This window comes from Kogia breviceps, chromosome 1, assembly GCF_026419965.1.
Source record: "Kogia breviceps isolate mKogBre1 chromosome 1, mKogBre1 haplotype 1, whole genome shotgun sequence".
In the NCBI taxonomy this organism is placed as follows: Eukaryota; Metazoa; Chordata; class Mammalia; order Artiodactyla; family Physeteridae; genus Kogia; species Kogia breviceps.
In genome coordinates this window covers 67,036,214-67,058,538 of record NC_081310.1, presented here as the reverse complement: position 1 = coordinate 67,058,538, position 22,325 = coordinate 67,036,214, and the positions used below count along the sequence as shown (strand labels likewise).

The window sequence follows — 22,325 nt, the reverse complement described above, 5'->3', positions numbered from 1 at the left end:
GAGAAGCCCATCTGCCCCAACGAAGATCCCACGTGCTGCAACGAAGACCTGAAGCAGCCAAATAAATAAATATTAAATAATTTTTTAAAAAGTAGGCAGCTATTTTCGTGCACTGTGGATGTGGGTACAGAGACAAGAGAGAGCAAAATGTGACCTGGGAGAGTGTGTGTATGAAATCTGGGTGAGGGCTGTGTACTAATGTGTGTGTATAAGCAAAGCGGTGAACAGGTGTGTGCATCCAAAGCAATGCTTTCGCCTTCTCCAGTGGGCCCCCTACTCAGACAGGGGCAGGAGGGTGGGAGGGGAAGTCCAAGTTTTCGCAGACACCTTGGGTTTCTGGGTCCTGGGTCTAAGTGAGTAAGAGGTTGAGAGGAGCTGCAGGAAGCCAACCGCCTGCAGAAGCTTCCTTTTTTCCCTCCACCCAGCAAAAGTTGAATACCGCCACCCACATCCACTCCCGCTCCACCCACACCCTACTTTGCTTTCAACAAGGGTGAGAAAGGGCGGGGAGGAAACTCCACAGGAAAGAGGATTCCTCCCCTTCTTTCCCCATTCCGCCTTAAAACAAACCAGGAAGCAGCCGCAGCTCGCAATCGAGCCACCTTAACAGTGGAGTAATGGTCTGGCCTCTCGCCAAGTCCCACCCCCGTTCCGTTTCTCGCTCCTCCCCTTTCTCCTCCAGCTCCGGCCGGGCTGTTGAGCCAGAGTCTGCCCGAGTTGGCTGGAGCTGTTGCCATGACAAGCATTTTCTCAAGAAAGCTCTGCTGTTGAAACCGTCTAAAGCTGGGGGTTGAAAAGGGGCACGAACTTCCTGGGGAACCACCCCTCCGAGGAGAGTAAGACCAGAGACACCAGCCCAGCTCCCCTGCACCCTTTCCTTCCAGAAACCTGAGAGGTCCTTCCCGAAACCTGAGAGGTCCTTCCCTTTGGGAGGGCCGGGGGAGGAGACCCAGCCCACTCCCTGGTCGCGGCTGGAAAGGCAGAAGAGACCAGCCAGCATCTCCGGCGTGGTTGCCACATTGGACCGGTGGGTGGTCACCCCCACCCTACCCCTGTGCATGGAAAGCCTGAGGGAGATTCCCGCGTGGAGAAGCCTGGATCTTTGCTAGAGAGGTAGGCTTGCAGAAAATGAATTGAATCTTGATTTGTAAACTTAGTTTCTTTCTTTCCTCTCAATGGCTTCTAAAACTCCCTGAATTTCCTCTGACTAGCATATTTCTTGCGACTGGGTTTAGGGTGTGTGTGTGTGTGTGTGCACAGATTTGTCAAATACTGTATTTCCTTCCTAGATTCAGTTCTTAGAAACCATATAATCAAACAAGTGATTTCTCCTTTCCAGCCCCCCCACCCCCCCCAGTTTTTGTCGTTCCTGGGCTGTGGGTGTAGGGAAGTGGAGGGACTGTATTCTTCATACCCAAATTGAGCTTTTGGAAAAAGCATTTGTTTTCCCCCTTTCGTTCCTGCCCTCCCCCTCCCCCTTGGCTTGGGAATGAGACGCAGAATGGAAAACTGTTGCAAAAATATTTTCCGGGTCTGTTCCCTTTCTTGAAAGCACCAAAGAAAAACGGGAAAAAAAAAAAAAAGAGTATGAAATCTTCAACAGGAAGGAGGGACACCAGTGGGGACTGAAAGAGGGGCTCACTGGGGGATGGCTGGAGGGTAGGAGCTAGGAGAAGTTGGGGGTAGGGAAGGGGAATGTACAAATTAAATTTCCTTGGCTTTGTAGAGAAACCTCAGCAATTTCTCTCTACCGCTTGCAAAACATCCCCAGACTTTCACGTCTATAATTAGTCGTGGAAAAAGCTGGGAGTTCCCTCGTACCGTTGTTGTTCGGTTGTTGTTTGAGTGTGTGTGGAGAGTCAAGAACCAACTGTATGAGTGTCTCTGAGGGCACCGCCCCATATATAGCTGTTCCCAAGGGGACAAGAGGTGAAGTTGGAAAGTTTGCAATTTCAAGGCTGGTGACTGTGGGGCTGGTGAGTGTTTGGTGGTTGGGGGTTGGCCACAGGCATCCTTGGGAGGGTCCCTGAGCATCCTGGGCCTCTGCGCTGTCTTGCTGAAGAGCTATAAATTAAGGCTGGGATTGCCCCTCCTGCTTTTATCCACAAACATACTCACTCAAACACTTGGCTTGCTCTTGGTGTGGAAGAGGCAGGCTGGCATCCTTTCCAGATGAGTCCAGCCTCACACACTCTTCCATCTCACTGAAGGATCCACCACTCTTCTCTTGCAGGGTGTGGGGGATGCGAGAGTGGCTAACCACATCCTGGGAGAGAGTGGGCACTCTGCTGGCCAGAGACAGTACCCTCGTGGGCATTCCTGCCGGACTTACAATAACTTGCAGTCGGTGCCAGCCAGCCTGGTAGTGGGGGGGAATCTCAGCTGAAGAAATAGGCGGGCACTCAACTGGCGCCACTGGGGGAGGGGAAGTAAAATCCCACTCTACCAGGCTACCTCCTCCTCTGGGTAGGGTGTCTGGCAGGCAGTCTTAAGATCCTCTTCTCCCTCCTTGAGCCTCTCCCCAGAGCTGCCCCTTCTGGTCCTTCCTATTTGGAGCCCCTCCCCCCCCCCTTTCTGCTCCCTCAGCTCCAGGCCCTCTTTACTAGGAAGGAAGGGAAGGGAAGAGACCTGGGTCACCCTAGGCTGCGACAGGCCACGGAGAGGGACCTAACGGGTTAGGAGGAGCTGGGTGGGGGAAGGTTTAAGAGAAGGAGGAAGCCAGGAAGAGTTGTGGAGCTGGGTTCCCTCGCTGGTTGGCTAGGGGTGGTGGCCTTGGGAAGCTGACTCTGGGAAGGGGTAAAGGGTACTCTATGAAGTGGGTCCTGTACCGAAGCTGGGGAGGGGGGGGTGTGCATGGAAAAGAAGCACCTGACCCCTGCCCCAGCTAGTTTGGCTGGAAGAGTGGTAAAGGCAAGAGGTTAGAAACTGGAAAGAAGGAAGCAAAAGAATTGGAGGATAGCAGAAATGAGAGCCGGGAAGCAACAGGAACCAGTTTTCATCCTGAGGTTTTGGATGACTGAACCACCTGCACCCAAGGACAGACAGCTCCTCTCTCCCTAGATTCTGCTGGAGAAGGGAATGAGGCCTTACCCAGCGGGCAGGGGACCCATGACAGGATCCATGCCTTGGTTCTGTAGAAAGCCAGGGAGGAGAACCCATTTCGTTGCTTCTGCCCGGGAGCCCCATCCTTCCTGCCACCATCTTGCAGAGGTACAACCCCGAAATCACACCGCCTGCCATCCCCCTGCCTGCGCCCTCCCATTCTGGGGGCCCATAATCCCACCGTTCCTGCAGCCGGCCTTCCCGTTTTCAGTGCTCTGACTAGGGGTAGATTCTGGTAGGCTCGGGAGGACTTCTCCTTGAGAAGCAGGGCGCGCACCGAGGAGCCTGTCCCGGGGCCTTGACTCGTGGGTGGGTGGAGCGGTGTGGAGGATCTCCCCGCAGCCCCCTCCCTTCCCGCCGGGGCCACGGGGCGGGGTCGGTGCTGCCTCACACCCTCTGCCCCCTCCCCTCGGCGGCTCTGCGGCCACGCCCGGTCGCAGCCACTCCTGCAGCGCCTCTCCACCCTCGGTCTCTGCTGGAATGTGAGTGCTCCTTGCACCGGGCGCTCGGAGCTGGAGCGGAGGTTTCCTGCGTCTGGGGCCGTGCTGAGCCTCGGTTCCTTCCACTACCAGTTACCATCTCCGTGTCCCTGGCTGGATTCAAGGTCAACTCGAAGGAACACAGCTCGTTTTTACCTCTGGGATCCCTAGCATCTAGGCGCTTGGTCAATGTTGGAAGAAGGAGGTGGCATTTTGGGGGATCTGGGAATCAGCAGATCTGGGGATCAACCTCATCCGGGCTGACTCCTAGCTTGCCCTGTGGTCTTCGGTTTCCCCCCTGCAAGGTGGAAAGCCTGCTCCCGCAGTAATGGTGGGAGGGAGTGCTGAGTCAGATTTGTGGGATTTCTACGGCTTTTGGTGTCAGAAGAAAGTCAAAAAGGGAGGGCGCAGTTAGGGGCAGAACTGGCGCAGTTTGCCCGAGGTGTGAGTGCCAGAAGTCAGGTGGTGTGGGGGAGGCGCAGGGGTCCCTGAGCAAGGGTAAGGGGGAGCCTTACTCTTTCCCACTCTGACCGCAGCCTCTTGAAAAGAAGAGGGGTCCTGGGCCACTCAGCCCAGCACTGACCCAGCAATTCAAATATTACACAGGAAACTGCCTCTTATTCAAGAATTTAGCTTCTCTCAGCAACCCCCATGGGCCCTTTTCTCTTTTTTTCTATTCTCCTGGCCCTGGACCCAGCACCCAGAGAAAGGGATAAGGTCTGCCCATCTAGGGCATTCCAGATCCACCAAAGCCTTGGAGGGAGGAAAGGAGGTTGTTCATTCTTGGTCCCAGGACCTTAAGAATCATGTTTGGCTTAGGTTGACACAGGTATTTGGTTTAACTTTGAAGAGGAATGCCCTACCCTAGGCCTCACTGCCTTCCTGGAGTAGTTCTTCCTGCCCTCTGACCTCTTGCCCCCAGCCTACCCTGAGACAGGGCTCTCTTCCAGCCAGTTCCTTGCTCCTCAGACATGCATTCATTGACTTCTGTCATCTCTGATTGGTATTTGTGGGTCGAGGTGAGAAGGAGGGAGAGATGAGAAAGGCAAGGTCTCTGGGTCACAAGGAAGGAGAACACCTGGACAGAGTCAACTGGGGTGACATCCTTTCCCCACTCATTTCCCCCTTCTGTAGAATGGGTCAGAGGAATAAAGCTGGCCCCGGGGCTGGAGTCCAAAAGGCTTGTGTGGAATGTTTTGTACTCTGCTTCCTCTCCCAGCATCTCTCTTTGTCTCCTCTTTCCTCTTTCCCTTGTATGAGCCATTCTTGTTCCACTGACTTATTTCCTCTGCACATGTTAAAACAGAAATGACAGGGACTTCTGCCTGCACCTTAAGCCAGTCCTCTGTGTTCAGCCCACATAAACGCAGGCTGAGGAGGGAAACCAGGCAGGACCTAGTTAGAACCAGAGCCAAGGACTCCCAGTCAGGGGAGGAGTTTTTGGAGGCAATTTGTGTTGGGAGAGGGGGGTAGCAGAGAGGCCAAAGGAGAGAAAAGGGAGGTGAGAACATAGGTGTCAAGGGGCGAGGGTCCCTCCCTCAATTTGGACTCTCCTCAGTCTAGTTCTTCTCTGTCTGCAGCCTTCTGCCTCATCATTTCTCTCTGCTCTGTTTTCCCAAGTTAAGTAGAGAAATCTTTGGGATAACTCAGGGAGATGGACTGCAATGAAATCCGTGAGATTCCTTTGCTTTTGCCTTCTTGCTGGATCTCTAGGACAGAGGGAGCTTGGGGTAGTGTGTCTATTGGTGGGGAGGTTAAGGACTCTCAGGTAAGCTCAGGGTAACTCTCAGCTCAGAACACTTCCTAGCATCTTGCTATGATCTTCCACCTAGGTTGCAAAATCAACGTCAGGGGTACAAATTAGTACGGCCCCTATGGAGAGCAAGTGAGCAACATCTAACAAAACAACATGTGCATTTACCCAGCAATCCTATTTCTAGAAATTTATCCAGAAAATGCACATTCACAAATATAAAAACGTGTGCACAAGGTGATTCTTTAAGACATATCTGTAATAGTCTTACAATATTTTTCTTTAAATATCCTTTTAACAAATTTATTCACTTTTTAACCATTCCTGTGTGGTAAAAGTCACACTTTTTGGTGTCCAGTTCTATGAGCTTGGACAAAAGTGATCATCATATAATCACCACCGCCATGAGATACTGAACCACGGTGTTTGCCTTTCCTGAACATCTTGTCGATGGTATTGCTCAGGATGTGGTCTTTTGTGTCTGACTTGCACTCAGCATGACACAGTTGAGATCTTCCCATGTTCTTGTGTGTCTCAGGAGTGTGTTCCTTTTTATTACTGAGTAGTGGTCCATTGTTTCAGTTTGTTTATCCATTCACTAGTTGAAGGACATTTGGGTTGTATCTAAATTTTTGGAGATTGTGAATAAATTCGCTGTAAACATTGGATTCAGGTTTTTGTGGGAACATCATTCACTTCTTTAGGGTTATAATTTATAAGAAACTGCCAAACTGTTTTCCAAAGTGGTTGTACCATTTTGAACCAACACTATATGAGAATTCCATTTGCTCTACATCCTTACAAGCACTTAGTATGGTCACTTTTTTTTTGGGGGGTGGGTAGTGTTTCAGCTAATCTCATAGGTGTTCAGAGGTACAAAATTAGTTGGTAATTAGACTTATTTGATGTCATCAGCCTGAAACGCAATCACCTAGTAAGAAATAAAGAAGGCATCTCTGGATGTTATCAACCAAAAAACAAAAAAAAAGCATCTTCTGGGGTAGAATGAGAGCCATCCTACATGACAACGGAGACTTCAAAAAAGTGAATTCATTTTAAAAAAACGTTAAAATTATGTGTTTGGGGAAAAGGGTGGGGAGGTGGAAACCAGTCTAGATTTAAAGAAACTAAAGAGATATTATAGCCAAATGCAATGCAGAAACCTTAATTGGATCTTGGGTCAAAACAAAAAAAAGACCATAAAAGATATTCTGGAACAATTGGGGAATTTTTAATATAGATATTAGATGACATGTAATTTTTGTTAATCTTTAAAGGTGTGCTAGTGGTCATGACAATGGTTTTTTAGGAGAATATCTTTATGAAAAAGTATTCAAGGGCACAGTGTCTGCAAGTGGTTTTCAAATGGTTCAGCAAAAAATGTATATATATACCTCAAGAGAGGGCATACAAGATGCTAACAATTGGTGAATCTAAGTGAAGGGTCTGGAGTTGTTTATGGTACTATTTTTTTCAACGTTTCAAATTTGAAATGTTTCCTAATACCAAGGTATGGAGAGAAGTACATGCTAGGAAGGACTCCCAGATTCCTAGACTGCCCTCACTCATTGGACCAACGGACCAAATGGGGCATCTTTTCTCAGCTCTCTAGCTCCCACTCGCCACCCTCCCCGGGGAGTCTCTGTTTTCACTCTCACTGCTGTCAACATCAGGCTTTTCTTTCTGGGTGGGAGCAGCTGGGGCATAGTGGGCTGGGCAGCTGGGTGGGCCAGGAGCAACGGGTGGAAGCAGGCACTTCCCCACATTGCCATGGGCCAGCTGAGGAAGCCTACGGATTGAGGGCTTCCAGAATCACCCACCTGCCTTTTGAGGAGGGTCCCCAATTGTAAGAGGAGGAATCCACCAACAGTCCAGAAGTTGTTTCTGACCAACCTTTCACATCCCTTCTGAATTCTATAATGAGGTGCTTCTGAGAGAAGCCAGCTGTGCCTGCCCTGAGCCTTCATGTGTGGGCTAAGCAAGGGCTCCTAGATCCTCCCTTGCTGGAGCCTGCATAGCGGCTGCACTGTCACTGACCCAAATTACTGTGCTGTCCACCACTGCCTTTTCAGCCTGGTCCTAACTCTGGGGAGATATCAGGTTTCCAGGAGGCGTATCTCTCTCTCCCCCTCTCTTTTCTCCCTGAAAACCCTGGGACTAAGGCCCTGTGTGACTCAGGGTTTTTTTCATGTAGGAGAGGGCTCTTGATCCTTTAGTCAATTCACCTTCTGTCTTGCTTAGGGAGGCTGAAAGAGCAGAAGCCAGGAAGTTGAAAGGGGGCAGACAGGGAGGAGTTTGTTCTCATGTACTGCCAGGTGTGCCAGAAGAACATGGGACTGGGAGTCAGAAAACTGGTGATCATGGGACTTCCCTGGTGGCACAGTGGTTAAGAATCCACCTGACAATTCAGGGAACACAGGTTCGAACCCTGGTCCGGGAAGATCCCACATGCCATGGAGCAACTAAGCCCTTGAGCCACAACTACTGAGCCTGCGCTCTAGAGCCTGCGAGCTACAACTACTGAGCCTGCGTGCCATAACTACTGAAGCCCGCGCGCCTAGAGCCTGTGCTCCACGATAAGAGAAGCCACCGCAATGAGAAGCCTGCGTGCCACAACAAAGTGTAGCCCCTGCTACTAGAGGAAGCCTGCACGCAGCAATGAAGACCCAACGCAGCCAATAAATAAATAAAATAAAATAAATAAATAAATAAGTTTATTTATTTTAAAAAAAAGAAAACTGGTGATCTGGGCTTTTGACTACTGTGTGACCTTGACAGAGGCAGGTGATGTCTCTGGGCCTTCGTCTCCCCCACTATAAATTGAAACCAAGCCTGGACAAATAGGCATTTCTTTTTTTTTTTTCTTTTTTTTTTTTTTTAATTTATTTATTTCTTTTTTTTTTTTCTTTTTTTCTTTTTTTTTTTTTTTGCGGCACGCAGGCCTCTCACTGTTGTGGCCTCTCCCGTTGCGGAGCTCAGGCTCCGGACACACAGGCTCAGCGGCCATGGCTCACGGGCCCAGCCGCTCTGCGGCACGTGGGATCTTCCCGGACCGGGGCACAAACCCGCGTCCCCTGCATCGGCAGGCGGACTCTCAACCATTGTGCCACCAGGGAAGCCCTATTTCTTATTTTTTATGTTTTTGGCTACGTTAGGTCTTTGTTGCTGAGTGTGGGCTTTCTCTAGTTGTGGCAAGCAGGGGCTACTCTTCGTTGTGGTGCACAGGCTTCTCATCGCCATGGCTTCTCTTGTTGCGGAGCACGGGCTCTAGGCACGTGGGCTTCAGTAGTTGTGGCTCGAGGGCTCTAGAGCGCAGGCTCAGTAGTTGTGGCTCACGGGCTTAGTTGCTCCGAGACATATGGGATCTTCCCGGACCAGGGCCCAAAGCCGTGTCTCCTGCATTGGCAGGCAGATTCTTAACCACCGCACTACCAGGGAAGTCCTAAACAGGCATTTCTGATTCAAGATTCTCTTTTTGTACAAAGAGGCAAAACTCTCAACACCCGAGCCAAGCTCTTTATCGTAGTCTAGCACAATGTAACAGCCTGTAGCTAAGTTCCGTCCTTCTTCCCAGGATGACCAGACATAAGGAGACCTAAAAAGATCTGCCTTGTGGACAGCCACACCCTCAAGTTTTGGGACTAGAACAGGTTCTTAGAGTCCCCATCTCCACCTGTCTGTAAGTTCAATTGAGTACCTACTCAACACTTTCTAAGGCCACGATTCTGTTATGTCCTAAGCTAGAGAAAGAAAGATTAGCTAGAGATACAGAAATCCAAGGCTTCAGGTAGTTTACTATCTCCTAAGGAACATGATCCCCCCAAAGAGTTATTAGGTCCAACCATATGAAATTGCCAGTTTGCAACCGCTTTTAACCTATAAAAGGCAATTTAATATGATTCAACATAATATTAATATTATTAGATATTGGAAATCAGGAACTACAGTCAGTGCCGTGGGATGGAAAGATGAGATTTTCATCTGAACAGTGGATCGGGTTTGGAGAAATTTGGGTAAAGCTACCAGTGGCTAGGCCGGCCTGTCCTACCTCTCAATCCAGACTTTCGGCCCTGGAGGTAGACAACATTGGCCGAGCCCTTGTCCAGACTCTGGTTGAGATTTCAGCATTAGCATTTCTGGTAACTGGCCAGGGCAGCTGCCCATGGGTAGAGAGGAGAGTGCTGTCCATCTGTAGTCCACTATTCCTGTGCCCTGAATGCCCTGCTTCATATCTTGGGAATTGAGAATGGAGGAAACTAAGAAAGGAGGAAATAGGAAATATCCATCTAATTTCCCCCCCCCTCTAGTGGCAGACAACAGCGGGGACACACACTTGAAGCCTCATCTGGCAAGTGATAGGGGAGCTGAAAGGGTATTAGAGGGAATGTGGGGACCAGAATTTGGCAGGACTCACCTGAAAATTATTCTTGGGGGAGGTGATTGCCAAACAGGATTTGAATGAGGAGAGAAAATAGCTTTGATGAAGGAGACGATGGGGGTGGGGGTAGATTGGGAGGAAGCGTTGTGCTGCCGCATCTGGCTGAGGACACTCAGCATCGTGGAGAGTCAGATGCTCTGGCAGGTGAGGGAGGCTGTCTGCTCCCTCCTGCTGAAATGCCTCCAGCCCTCTGTCTGAGCCAGCACCTGGATCTCAAGCAGGATGGCATCTGGCCTCAGCAGCAGCCTGCTGCCTGCCTGCTCTCCTGGTGCTTATGGGCCATTAGGATGATTTTTTGATGTTTTCTCCCCACCGTCTGTACTACAACCTTCTTTGTGGAGAGCACTCATAGGACATCTATTAGGATGCTAGGATAGGCAGAGCTAACATCCAAACTTCCAGGGGCATTCTGACCTTGGTACAGGGGAGGTCAGTTACCAGGCTTTGGGCTGGGGGGTAGCTCATTTTATTGAGCCAGGCATTTGAGATGGATAGAGTTGGAGAAATGGTCCAATTTCCCTTTATCCCAAGTGAGAAAACTGAAAACTAGAGACTTGCCCAAGGACACCAGACTAGTTGGAGGCCAAGCCCAGTTCTCCCCACTCCAAGTCTGTGACTGGGCCCCCAAGCCCCTCAGTGCATCACTGCGTGAGCCAGATCAATACCAAACCACGTTGGTACCCGATTTCTCTATCCATGTAACTGGGAGAATTATTCCAGCCCCTCTTAGGATGACGTGTGACACGACGAGGTCATGTGCTAGAAGCTTTTTGGAAGAAAGATGCTAGAAACCATAAAAGCGCTGTGCTGTGATTGCTATTGTTGCTACTATTATTAACAATTAAGGTCATTAGGACTAGAGAATATGCAAAGGAGAAGCACTTTTGGCACCACCCTTATGACTGTGTAGCTCCTGATGGACCTGGTTTTCTTCCACAGCCCCTACCAGGCAGCTGGGCCTTGAGCTGGGAGAGGCAGGAAAACGGAGAGGGGAAGCAGAAGTCCTGGAAAAGGACCTCCTTCTGCCTGGGTGTCCCCAGCCCAGCCCTTTTCTCAGGATGTGGCCTCTCGGAAGGAGTGCGGAGGGAAAGCACTCTGACCTTCGCTTCTTCCTTGGCAGCTGACTAATCCAGGTTGGCTGGGAGCTCTGATTTGGGGGCTAAGAATCAGCAGGGTTGAGCCACTGTAATGGGACAGCACAGATCGATTTTATTGCCAGAGCCAATCTGTCATTCATTTGCTTGTTTATTTATTTATTTGTTCATTCAACAAACACAAAGTAAGCACAAACTGTGTGCCAGGCGCTCTGTTCGTATTTGGAGAGAAGTGGCATCCAGAAGGCAGGGAAGGACTAAAAATCACCTACTTTCAGCTCAAAGACCAGTATCCTGAGCCTGGGTGCCCACAGCAAACTCTGATTTTAGCAGTGTTCCAGAGAACTTGCATTTGTGTTCTTGGAGAATACCTTTAACCCCCGAACTCAGGAAGATAAGACCTAGATTCCATGAAGGATTGAGCTGGGAGAGGCACCCCTGTATTACCAATGAGACTGTGGTCTGATGATGGACTTGCCCTTGTCCTTTGCCTTCTGGGCCAGGGCCTGGTGCTGGAGCTGGGTGTTTGTCCAGTCTGGTATACCCAGTCCTTGGGTTGGCATCCCAGTGTCATCGGACTTTGTAACCCCCTGCTTATGTTCTCAGAATCTGATGGGGCAGAGACATTCTGTTGCAGGAATGTGCAGATTTCCATCTGAATGGAACCTCGGAATGAAAAAATAAACTTCAAGGGAAACCCTCCAGTTTCTCCTCCAATCCTTACTTCTCATTTCAGCCCTTCCACCCTACTTGGCAGTGTGATATTGAAGGATAAAAGAGTGGATTTAGATTCAGTTGATACATGTTATACACATCTTTATTGAACCTCAGTTTTCCCATCTATAACGTGTATATAATATCACCTTTCCTTATCTACCCTATAGAGTGTTGTGATGGACAAATGAAATACGGTAGATGACAGCATTGGGTAAACGCTAAAGTGCTGGATGTATGTAAGGCTTATTATTCCAGTGCCCCCCTTCTCATTTTCCAGTTCGCATTTCGGTCCCCTCTACTGCCCAGTCGTTTGACACCACTTGCCAGCACATCCTTCTCTGATCTCTCACTGTCCACTCCAGATTCTGCTCTTACCGTGTCTTCTCTCCTTGCCTAGATCAAGATCTAAAACAACACTTGTTGCATATTAAATAATAACAACAGTAGAAGTAATAGTCTGAGCTAACATCCATTATTTATGTGCTAGGTATTAAATTTGGATTATCTCATTTAATATTCTTTTTAAAAAATTTATTTATTTATTTATTTATTTATTTAGGCTGCGTTGGGTCTTCATTGCTGTGCATGGGCTTTCTCTAGTTGTGGCGTGCGGGCTTCTCATTGTGGTGGCTACTCTTTGTTGTGGAGCATGGGCTCTAAGCACGTGGGCTTCAGTAGTTGTGGCACGCGGGCTCAGTAGTTGTGGCTCACGGGCTCTAGAGTGCAGGCTCTGTAGTTGTGGCTCAGGCGCTTAGTTGCTCCGCGGCATGTGGGAGCTTCCCGAACCAGGGCTTGAACCCATGTCCCCTGCATTGGTAGGCGGATTCTCAACCACTACGCCACCAGGGAAGTCCTATCATTTAATATTCTTAGTAGACAATGAAGTAATACTAGTATTATCTTCATTTTACAGATTAGTAAAGATGTTCATAAAACACAGGCTGAGGTGCAACCCAAGTGTAGGCCATTTCTGAATTTCCTCTTTCCATTGCTGAATGACTGAGTGGTTGACAAGAACAGGGAGAGATTCGACAGCATTTATTGAATGTCGACTAAATACGCTGATTTCAAATTATGTCACAATAACCACCTTCTGAGACAGGTACTGATTTGTCTTAGACATCTTCTGGTTGCAGAACAGAACCAACTGAAAGAAGCACAAGTAAAAGGGGGCTTTAGGAGGTTACAGAGAAATATCACAGGATTAGCAGCAGACAGTGCAGCGCCCGGTGGACCGCGTCTTTTCTCTGGAGCCGCTAGCACTCTCTTCTCTGCCTCCTGGTCCACATGCGCAGCACCCATTGCAGTACACCAAGCAACAGGTTCGATCTCCAAATTGATATGACCTTCCTGCTTAGCTCTCCAAAGTAAATTAACTCAGTTTCTCCAATATGACCTTCCTGCCTAACTCTCCAAAGTAAATTAACTCAGTTTCTCCATCCAAATGTCAAGAGATGCTGATTTCCAGCTCAGGTCCAATGTCCACCCCTGCTAATTATCCGTGGCCTGCTTGAGGAGAGTGTGGACGAATCAAATCATGACCACCCAGGTCTATCCCTTCAACAGGGGCCATGGGTGGGAGCAGACGTTTCTAGAGGGGAAATCCTTGACCTTAGGTAGATGCAAACCCAAGTATGCTCTTTACCACACCAGACCGTCACTAAGGACATCATGGAGATGATGCCCTGCATGCAGCCCCTAAAGAAGAAAGCATGTGAGTTGTCCCAGAATCTGCATGTTCAGTTGGGCCTGGAATACCATTTTTGAACTCTGCTATATGCCAGGCATTTTATGTACGTTATCTTTTATCCTTAGAACATCCCTACAATGTGTCATTGTTTCATTTTATAGGTAAGAAAGCTTAACACTCAGCAAGCTAAGTTAGGGCTAGGCTGATATTTGACCCAGGCCTGTCTGACACTAAGACCCTTTCTATTAACCAAGACTCACCAAAAAAAGATATTTTGCGTTGATCCTGCTGTAATGTATGCTCCATGAGGGCAAAGCTCTTAGTCTTTTTGTTCACTTATGTATCCCACCTAAAATAGTATGTGGCGTATAGTAAGTGTTCAATTAAAAAAATCGTTGAGTGGATTTTGCTTTAGTATCTTCTGCACTCCTGGGCTTCCCATGGTCAGAGGGAGAAGGGTAATATTCTAACTGTTGGAGGATGGGCCACTGAAATAACTGAGGTAACTCTCTGGGTGTGCCTCTGATCCCTATTCAACTCTACTTTGATGGGAGACATTAGGAACAGTCCCTCAACATGGAGGAGTCTAAAGGAAAATATGGCCCTATATCCATCTGTGTCTCCTGTCCTGTATGTCTGACCTAAGACACTTAGCCCTGTGAAGGGAGTAGGTGAAAGGAGATTTCCCAAACACTGGAAAATTCACTTACTGGAACAGGAAATAGGATGACAAGCTCCTCTATCCCTAGAGAAAATAATGCTAATTTCCATTGGGTTTTCAGCCCCAGGGTCCAGAGTTTACCAAATCCTGAATCTCTTCCCATGCCCTTCTCTATAGCAATGCCCTCTGTCTTCAATCACCCAGACAACCTTCCCAATCCCAGATTTGGGAGAGTCAAACAGAACTGGGTTCAAGGCTGCCTTGCCATCCTTGTGACCATGGACAAATTTTTCCATGTGACTGGACTCAACTTTCTCTGAAAAAAGAGGATAACATATTAATAAAGAGTGCTACATGTTCTGAGGGTCTGGCCCATAGTAGGTCCTCGTTGAATTTCAGTTTTTCCTCTTCCACCCCTCCAGTTCTCCCTTCCTTCTCCACGGATCCCACAAGCCTGCCCACCTGCTCCCTGCTAACTTTTGGGCTGAGTACCTTTATAAAAGGGTCATAGCCCATTGTCTCCAGGTAACTGAAAGGCCCAGAAGGCCCCAGCTTCCTGCAACCCTCCACCAAAGGGTTTTAGGGGCTGACTTGGGGACTCCATCGTTTCCACATGGCAGGTTACCCTCTCAGTGCCAGTTCCAAGATTGTGCTTGATCCTTGCACAACAAGAGTCCTGGCAAAATAAGGCAGAGTGGCAGGTGGAGGGCTACAGTCAGCTCACCTTATTTGCTCCTGTCTTGCATTCCTCCCCCAGGGAGGTATACTGTAAGAGCCATGCCAGGAAATCTCTTGTTGATGCAGGGAGCCAGACTGGGTGACAGTGCTCTATTTGGTTGTAGAAGCTGTGGCCCAAGGATGCCATTGCTATCATGCAGATCATCTGCCAGCTGCCACTGGAATCAAGCAGGCTACTTAATAAACAGGCCGGGGGACTTCCCTGGTGGCGCAGTGGTTAAGAATCCACCGGCCAAGGCAGGGGACACGGGTTCGAGCTCTGGTCGGGGAAGATGCCACAGAGCAACTAAGTCCGTGTGCCACAGCTACTGAGCCTGCGCTTTACAGCCCGTGAGCCACAACTACTGAAGCCCGTGAGCCTACATCCCGTGCTCCACAAGAGAAGCCACCGCCATGAGAAGCCCACGCACAGCAACAAAGACCCAATGCAGCAAAAAAATAAATGAATAAATAAATAAATATTGAAAAATAAACAGGCCGGAGAGTCCCAGTCTGGGATCTCCTCCTCTCTGCCCACTACACACCCACACAAACTTTAGCTGGTATGAAGTGGCAGCTTGGCCAAGGTAATGTATGAACCAGAACTTGCCCTCCCTGAGCTGGAAGGGGCTTGGCAGTGAGAGGCTGGGTTCTTGCTCCTGCTTCCTATGGATTACTTCAGTGCTCCAGGCTCTCTTGGAGTGGAGGAGATTCTCCAGCTCCCTCCCAGTCTCTCAGGGATGGCATCCAGTGACAGGAGATGCTTTCAGAAGAAGTGAGCATGCGACCATTAACCAAGTTCGTGTGAGCAGGCCTATGGCAGTTTGGTTGCCGGGACGCGTCAGCATTTTTGGCTCTGGCTACAGCATCAGCCTAGCCCACACACAGCCTATGAGCTGCTTGAAAGGAGGAGTGGTGCCTTCGTTAGCTCTGTTTAGCCAGTGTTTAGCACAGCTCTTGGTTCAAGGAATGATCTGTAAATGTTGGATGGATGAATGACTGAATAAACAAATAGAAATTTTTCTGTCAACTAGAGTCAAGATCACAGCAGAGTTTACCTTTTCTCTTCCCAGGGTCACCATATCCCTGTTCAACACTTCATCATCTCATGCTGAATAATTGCGAAAGACCCCTAATGACCAGCAGGGTGACCTAGAGGATTGAGTTCTAGATTAGAAGTTGCGAGATGTGGAATTTGAACCCTTTACGTTGCTCTGTCACTTTGGGGATAGATCAGGGCTGCTGTTTGTTCAGGTGCAAAATGAATAGTCTGGCCTAAGTATACTGCAGGGATGTTTTAACTCCCAATTCTCCTCATACGCAGTCAACCCTGCAGATTACTTAGAGTTGGTTAGCAAATTTTAAAAATAAGATTTTCCATAGAAATCCAAATTTCTTGTCTCTTCTCCAAAAGTGGAAGTCTGACAAAAATCCTGCCTTTTTTCCATGGCAACAGTTAGCAGGAACTAAGTAACTGCCGCCCCATTCAGACACGCGTATGCTTTCTAGTTTGCCACAGACGACTCCTCTCCCTGCTGCCTACTGCCTAATGCTCAGCCTGCTTCACTCATTTCTGTGCCTGCCTGGTCTGTGTAGGCATTTGAATTTGCAACCCTAGAATGGGGAAAGCAAAACTTCTAAGGGTGGAGGCAGGGGCACCTAGGAGGGGGTGACAGCTCAGCTGGGCTTGGTGGCAGAGACTGGGGTATCTTCCTGGGAGGTTGGTGACTGGGTTGTGAAAAGAAACAGTAGCCAGTGCCCCAGGAGACTTTGCTTAGGGACTTGGCCTCCAAGAATTGTTAAGCCTGTCTGAGGAAGCTGTCCCCACTTCACCTGTTTCCTTTTCCTCGGACCCCTGCTGGGAGATTGTGAGGCTCCCTGGGGCTACCTCTGTATAACTTTACATGGCCACTACAAGGTGGGGAGGGGGGCTGGGGCTCCATCTTAGAACCGTGGCAATGGTGGCAATTCCCTTTTCACTTCTTTCTGTTGTCCAACCTCCACTAGTGTTTTGGGCACAAACAGATCAGACCATTGGAATAAATACAACATGAGGCGACCCAGGATCCCAGCTGTATTCAGATTGGTGAAGTGCACGTTCATCTGTTAACTCACTCGGCTTATCTCATGCACCTGTTGCTGTAAACAGCTGTACTTCAGAGCTCCCCAAGGCTGGCCAATCCCAAAGTCCCTTGTCTAACTGGAAGCTAACTTGTGCCCCAGTGTAAGTCAGGGCTGTTTCTCACTCAGTTCCTTAGTTATCCTGTCTAAGCCCTAGGCAACTCTGCCTCTCTCTTACCCTAAGCAGGCAGAACATCCCCTGCCTACCCACTCACAGAATCTGTTTTTCGTAGTTTCTGGTTTGCATGCTTTTCTTAAGGGATAAGTAAGACTTCCATAAGTCCAGAGATAATTGTTAACATTTTGGTGTATTCTCTTTTATTCTTTTATATATGTAGGTGACTCTAAACATTTTTAAAACAAAATTGGTACTACATTGAATATCAAGTTTCTGACTCAAATTTTTTCTTACCCAATACTAAGTCATGAGCATTTTCCTACATCCTAAGAAACTGGCCACAAGTCAGTTAAAAATATGGTCCATGGAATCAGATAATAGCAGGCAACCTGAGGCGAAAGGTTGATGTGATTTTGGAAGGGAAATAAAGATACTGTTGCCTGCACCCTTTGACCTGAAAGTTGACAGTCTGGAGCCAACCTGGGTGGGGCACAGGGGTCTGAACCTGGGATGAAGAGATCAGAGAGGGGAGAAAGCTTGGAATTCTTGAACTGCCTTTGAAAATTCTTTCCCTCTGTGTGTCTGGATCCCACATGAGGATCCAGGCCAACTTGTGTTTGAAGTGAGAGTTTAAAATGTAAAGTGGCTTTTACACAGGCTCCATTAAGGGCCGGGCTCTCTGGAAGAAGATGTGGAACACCCTAAATCAAGCTCCGTATAAACCTGTGAGTGGAGTTACTCATTAATGGCAGAGAGGCTGGCTCCTCCTGCGCTCACACTAGCCCCTAGTTGGAAAGAACCACATGGCTTTCCTGCCTTCTTTCTCTTAAATGGGTATGTGTGAAAGAGGCCGAGTATATTTTATCTTGAGCTGTATATTTTTTTAAATTATTATTTTTTCAATTATTTTTTAAAATTTTATTTATTTTTGGCTGTGTTGGGTCTTCATTGCTGTGCACGGGCTTTCTCTAGTTGCGGTGCGCGGGCTTCTCATTGCGGTAGCTTCTCTTGTTGCGGAGCATGGGCTCTAGGCACGCGGGCTCAGTAGTTGCGGCACATGGGCTCTAGGGTGTGCAGGCTTCAGTAGTTGTGGCACGAGGGCTCAGTAGTTGTGGTGCAAGGGCTTAGTTGCTCCATGGCATGTGGGAGCTTCTTGGACAAGGGATCCAATCTGTGTCCCCTGCATTGGCAGGCGGATTCTTAACCACTGTGCCACCAGGGAGGTCTCATCTTGGGCTATATTTTTAAAGAAAAGAAATGGGGTTTTTTGTTTTTGTTTTTGTCTTTCAAATAATCATCAAGGACTAGATCAGGGAGGGGCAGAGAGAAAGGAGTTAGGAAGAGCAAGAGGCTGTCACCACCACCAAAATTAGCAAACGTAGGGCTAGGGACAAAGACAAGGTCAAGTGCATATGATGGAGACAGAAAGTCCCTGTGCTTTTGGTAGGCAGCTCAACACCCCTCAACAGTTAGGATGCTGTGGAATGAAAGCCTAAGATGTCAGCCTCTTAGAGGTTGCATGAACCAGCAAGTATACATTTGAGAGTGACAGAGTCTTGGTGACCACCATGATGGATATAGGCTTATCTGAAGAATGTTGGCATTTGTTCAGTGCAGGCTCGAGGGCTGGGACATGAAGTCTTGGGTTCATCCACGAGCTGGTGCCACCTCCCTATGTGACTCTTGGTGGAACACTTTGTCCCCTGGCCCACAGGGAGGGTTCCCCTTTGCACTTTCCTCCTTCCTAGGGAGGTTTCATCCCTGTACCTTCCTCCTTCCTAGGCCATCTTAGGGAGATAGATGAGGAAGATGGAGGGAGATGCTTTGGTTTCCATTATGAAATAGAGGAATCTTTGTTATTATACTAGTTACTCCAGAACCTCCTGCCATAACACAGGAAGATAACAGACTGGGTGTTATCATTGCAGGTGTCACCCAACTGCTAAACTTCAGCCTTTTCATTCTTCTTAAAATATCAGATAATATAATTCTGAATACGTTAGGGATCATTACAAGAATCATATGAGACAATGGATATAAAAGTACTTTGTACAATGAAGATTCTTGAGTAGGGAAGCCCCTCCTCACTCATGTGACTCCTCTGAGGTTTGGAAGGCCTTTTCTCTAGCTCATCTAAAATTTGAGCCCTCTTTCTTAGGTAGGGTGGGTTCTCTCCATGCTGCAGATGGAGGGTGAGACCCAGCAAGTGTGAATGGTTTGCTCAAAGTAGGTAAAAAAGCTGGAACTCTAGAGGCACTAAAAAGATCCCCTTAATGGAGTTCCACGCTTGACCATGCTACTAGCTAACAGCGTGACCTTGAGCAAACCCCTTAACCTCTGAACCTCAGTTTCCTCATTTGTCATTTGTTTGTAACCATGAGAATTGTTATAATCTAGGGGGAGAGTGTAGAATCTAAATAGAAGTGTTCTGAGAAGTTAAAAGCACTATACATGTGTGAAAGTACACTGTTAGAGCCTCAGGGGTGTTCCTGAGGATGTCAAGACGAACCAGTGTTTAAGACTACAAATCCTAGAATCCTATTATATCAGAATTGGAAGGGGCTATCACTCAACTCCCTCAATTTTACAGACGAGAAAAATTGAGTGCAGGGAATCCACACAGTCCCCACTTGTACCCTGACCAGGTCACACTCTACTCTAGGGCTCAGTCCCCACTTGTACCCTGACCAGGTCACACTCGACTCTAGGGCTCAAGTTCCCCACATGTGTGGGGTTTTACCTCCAGTTTTACCTCTGCCTCATCCCAGCTCGGAGAAGTGAGGACTGAAGAGATCATGCACTCTGCATACACACCATAGTGTCCTGTGTCAAAGGCTCTCAGATTTGCCACAGCCTTCCCTTTTTCTGGGATGCTAACATCTAGAATCAGCCCAGTATTTGTCCCTGTCCTCTGACATCATGCAGCCGCTCATAATCAACATTCGTGAAGCGGGCGTGCTGGCCAGAGTGGGGAGCTCGGCCCTGCGCCCAGAGGTCACAGCAGAGCCGGGACTGGGCTCTCTGGAGGAAACTGTGCTGAGCAGCCGGCTGAGCCATTGAAACCGCAGGGTTGAGCTCTCGAGTGTTTAGGGCAGCTAGGTGAAGGGCGAGGTGAGACCTGGAAGGGTTCCCGAGGCTGAAAGGTGGAGATTCCTCCCCGGGGTGTGGCACGGGGAGGACAAGAGTCCTGGGGGAGGATCGGGGGCTGCCCGGCCTGACGGCGCGGTGAGTCACTGCCTCCTCTGAGCAATCGCGGGCGGAGGGGTGGAGGCGCCCGCCTTCTCCCGGGCTTTGGTGCAGAGCCAGACTTGGAAAGGGCCGAGGCATTTGCTGCCCCAGCTGCTGCCGTGGCCCGGGCGCGTTGGGAGCCGAGCTGCGACACGTCGGAACCCCGCCGCCCCGGGCCAGGGCAAGGTCGAGGGCTAGACCAGCCCAGCGAGCGGAAGGGGAGGCCCGGGGAGCTACGGCGGCCCAGCTGCTACCCCGGGGCTCCGCCCGCCTACCGTACAGAGGCCGGCGCGGCAGCGTGTGGAGGCTGGGCCGGGGATTTCGTGCTGGCGGGAGGCTCGGGAGCTCATCGCTGGCCTCCCGCGCCCAGAGCCTGCATAGAGCTCCCTGTCTGGGTGGGGTTGGTGGCAGCAAGAGGATCCAGGAAGTCTCGGCGGGAAGGGGTGGGGGTTCTCCCCGAGCTATTTTACTTTAGATTCAAGAGGAGACTGGCGCTTAGGCCCCTGCTTCTGTGAAATGAAATGCCTCTGTTCCACGTCTCCCCACCCAAAGTGGGGGAACAGGTCACTGCCGACTTCTCCCTCCCACCTTCCTTCTGTGCCCCTCCCGCCTTCCTTCTGTGCCCCTCCCGCCTTCTGGCTCTGGTCTCTAGAGGAATAATGCACATCAGCCCTCTGCCCTGCTTCCCTTTACTCCCACCTCTACCCAACACCGAGCCCGCCCCACCCCCTGCCCCCCCTCCACCCCACCACGCCCAAAATCAGAATTTCTAAATTGGTTGATATGTTACTAGCTAACATGGTCAAATGCAGTATTTTGACTGTGTTATTAAATGGCAACTTTAGACCGTGAAATCGACAACAGAAATCTTATCTAAAAGAGTCTTTCTAACTTAACTTTTGGTAGATCCATGACTTTCATCATGCAGATTAAAAAAATGTGGCTGGCGGAAATACTGGAAACATTTTTCTTTCTTCTCTCTCTGATCTCTAGCTCTATCTTTTTCTTCCTTTTATTTCTCTGGTGCACAAAAATGGATGGTTCATGATACATATTCTTCACTGGTTTATGCATGTCTCTCTTTTGCTACTTATTTATATAGGTTATTAATGTATTTTAATAACCTGTTAAAGACACCTAAACTCACCACCCAATCCCAAAATGAGATCACTCGCATATTTTGCATACACCTGTAAGCCCTTTCTATGCTATCCCCTACCTCATCAGCCATCGCAAGCACTATCCAGAATTTTGTGTTTACCATTCTTTGGATAAACATATGTATGCCTAAATAATTATATTATTTAATCTTACTTCATATTCTTTATTAAAAATATATACTGTGTACAGTCTTCTGGGACTTGCTTATTTTCATTCAATATTATAATACTAAGATTCGTCCCTGTTGAGAGTAGCTGCAGTTCATTCATTTTCACTGTTATGTAATATTCCATTAGTGAAACTATCACCCTTTTTCACCATAATGAACAGTACTACCACAAACTTTCCTGTTCATGTTTTTCTCTGCAAGTCGCTCCTAGGTATCAGTCTCAGAAGGGAACTGCTAGGTCTTAGTATGTGAACATTCAGCTTTATAAGATAATGACAGATTGTTCCCAATATGTTTGTAGTGCTTCTGCCTCTACCAGTAAAGAGTAAGAGATGCTGTTGGTCCATGTCCTCTCAAGTGCCTGGTATCATCAGACTTTCAAATTTTTGCCAACTGAATGGTGTAAATAGTGTCTCTTAGTGGTCTTGATTGGCATTTCTCTGATTACCAATGAAGTTGAACAGCAGAAATAACACTTCACAGATCAGACCCACAAAAATTGCAGACATTGGAGTTATTGGATATAGAAAAATTTTAAATACATTTAATAGGTTAAAGGAAATAGGAGGGTATTGAAAGAATGATACAGGGGCAGGAAACTCAATTGACCAGGCAGATATCCAGAGAGAACTTCTAAAAATGAAAAAAATACAATTAAAGAAATTAAAATGTCAATGAATAGCTTAAAGTAGTATTTTGCAGCTAAAGATAAAATTAACGAGTTGTGAGATATTTCTGAGTAATTATAGACAATGGAAGATGGAAGAGATGAAGATGGAAAATGTGGAAGAGGTATAGAGGCATAGAAAATAGATCAGAGATTGGCCACATAGTAAATATTTTAGGTTTTGTGGCCCATGTGGTCCCTGTCATAACT

The 22,325-nt window shown here is 48.3% G+C and overlaps 1 protein-coding gene across 4 annotated transcripts in view; it reads left to right on the top strand.

The window, feature by feature from the left end:
• The first annotated feature begins 674 nt into the window (after positions 1-674).
• Positions 675-22,325, top strand: part of ATP2B4 (ATPase plasma membrane Ca2+ transporting 4) — a 93,008-nt gene continuing 71,357 nt past the window's right edge. For all 4 annotated transcript variants that reach the window (XM_059038211.2, XM_059038255.2, XM_059038237.2 and 1 more), the window contains exon 1: positions 675-1,113. The gene's annotated coding sequence lies outside the window, so the exon portion shown is untranslated. The remainder of the gene's footprint in view (positions 1,114-22,325) is intronic.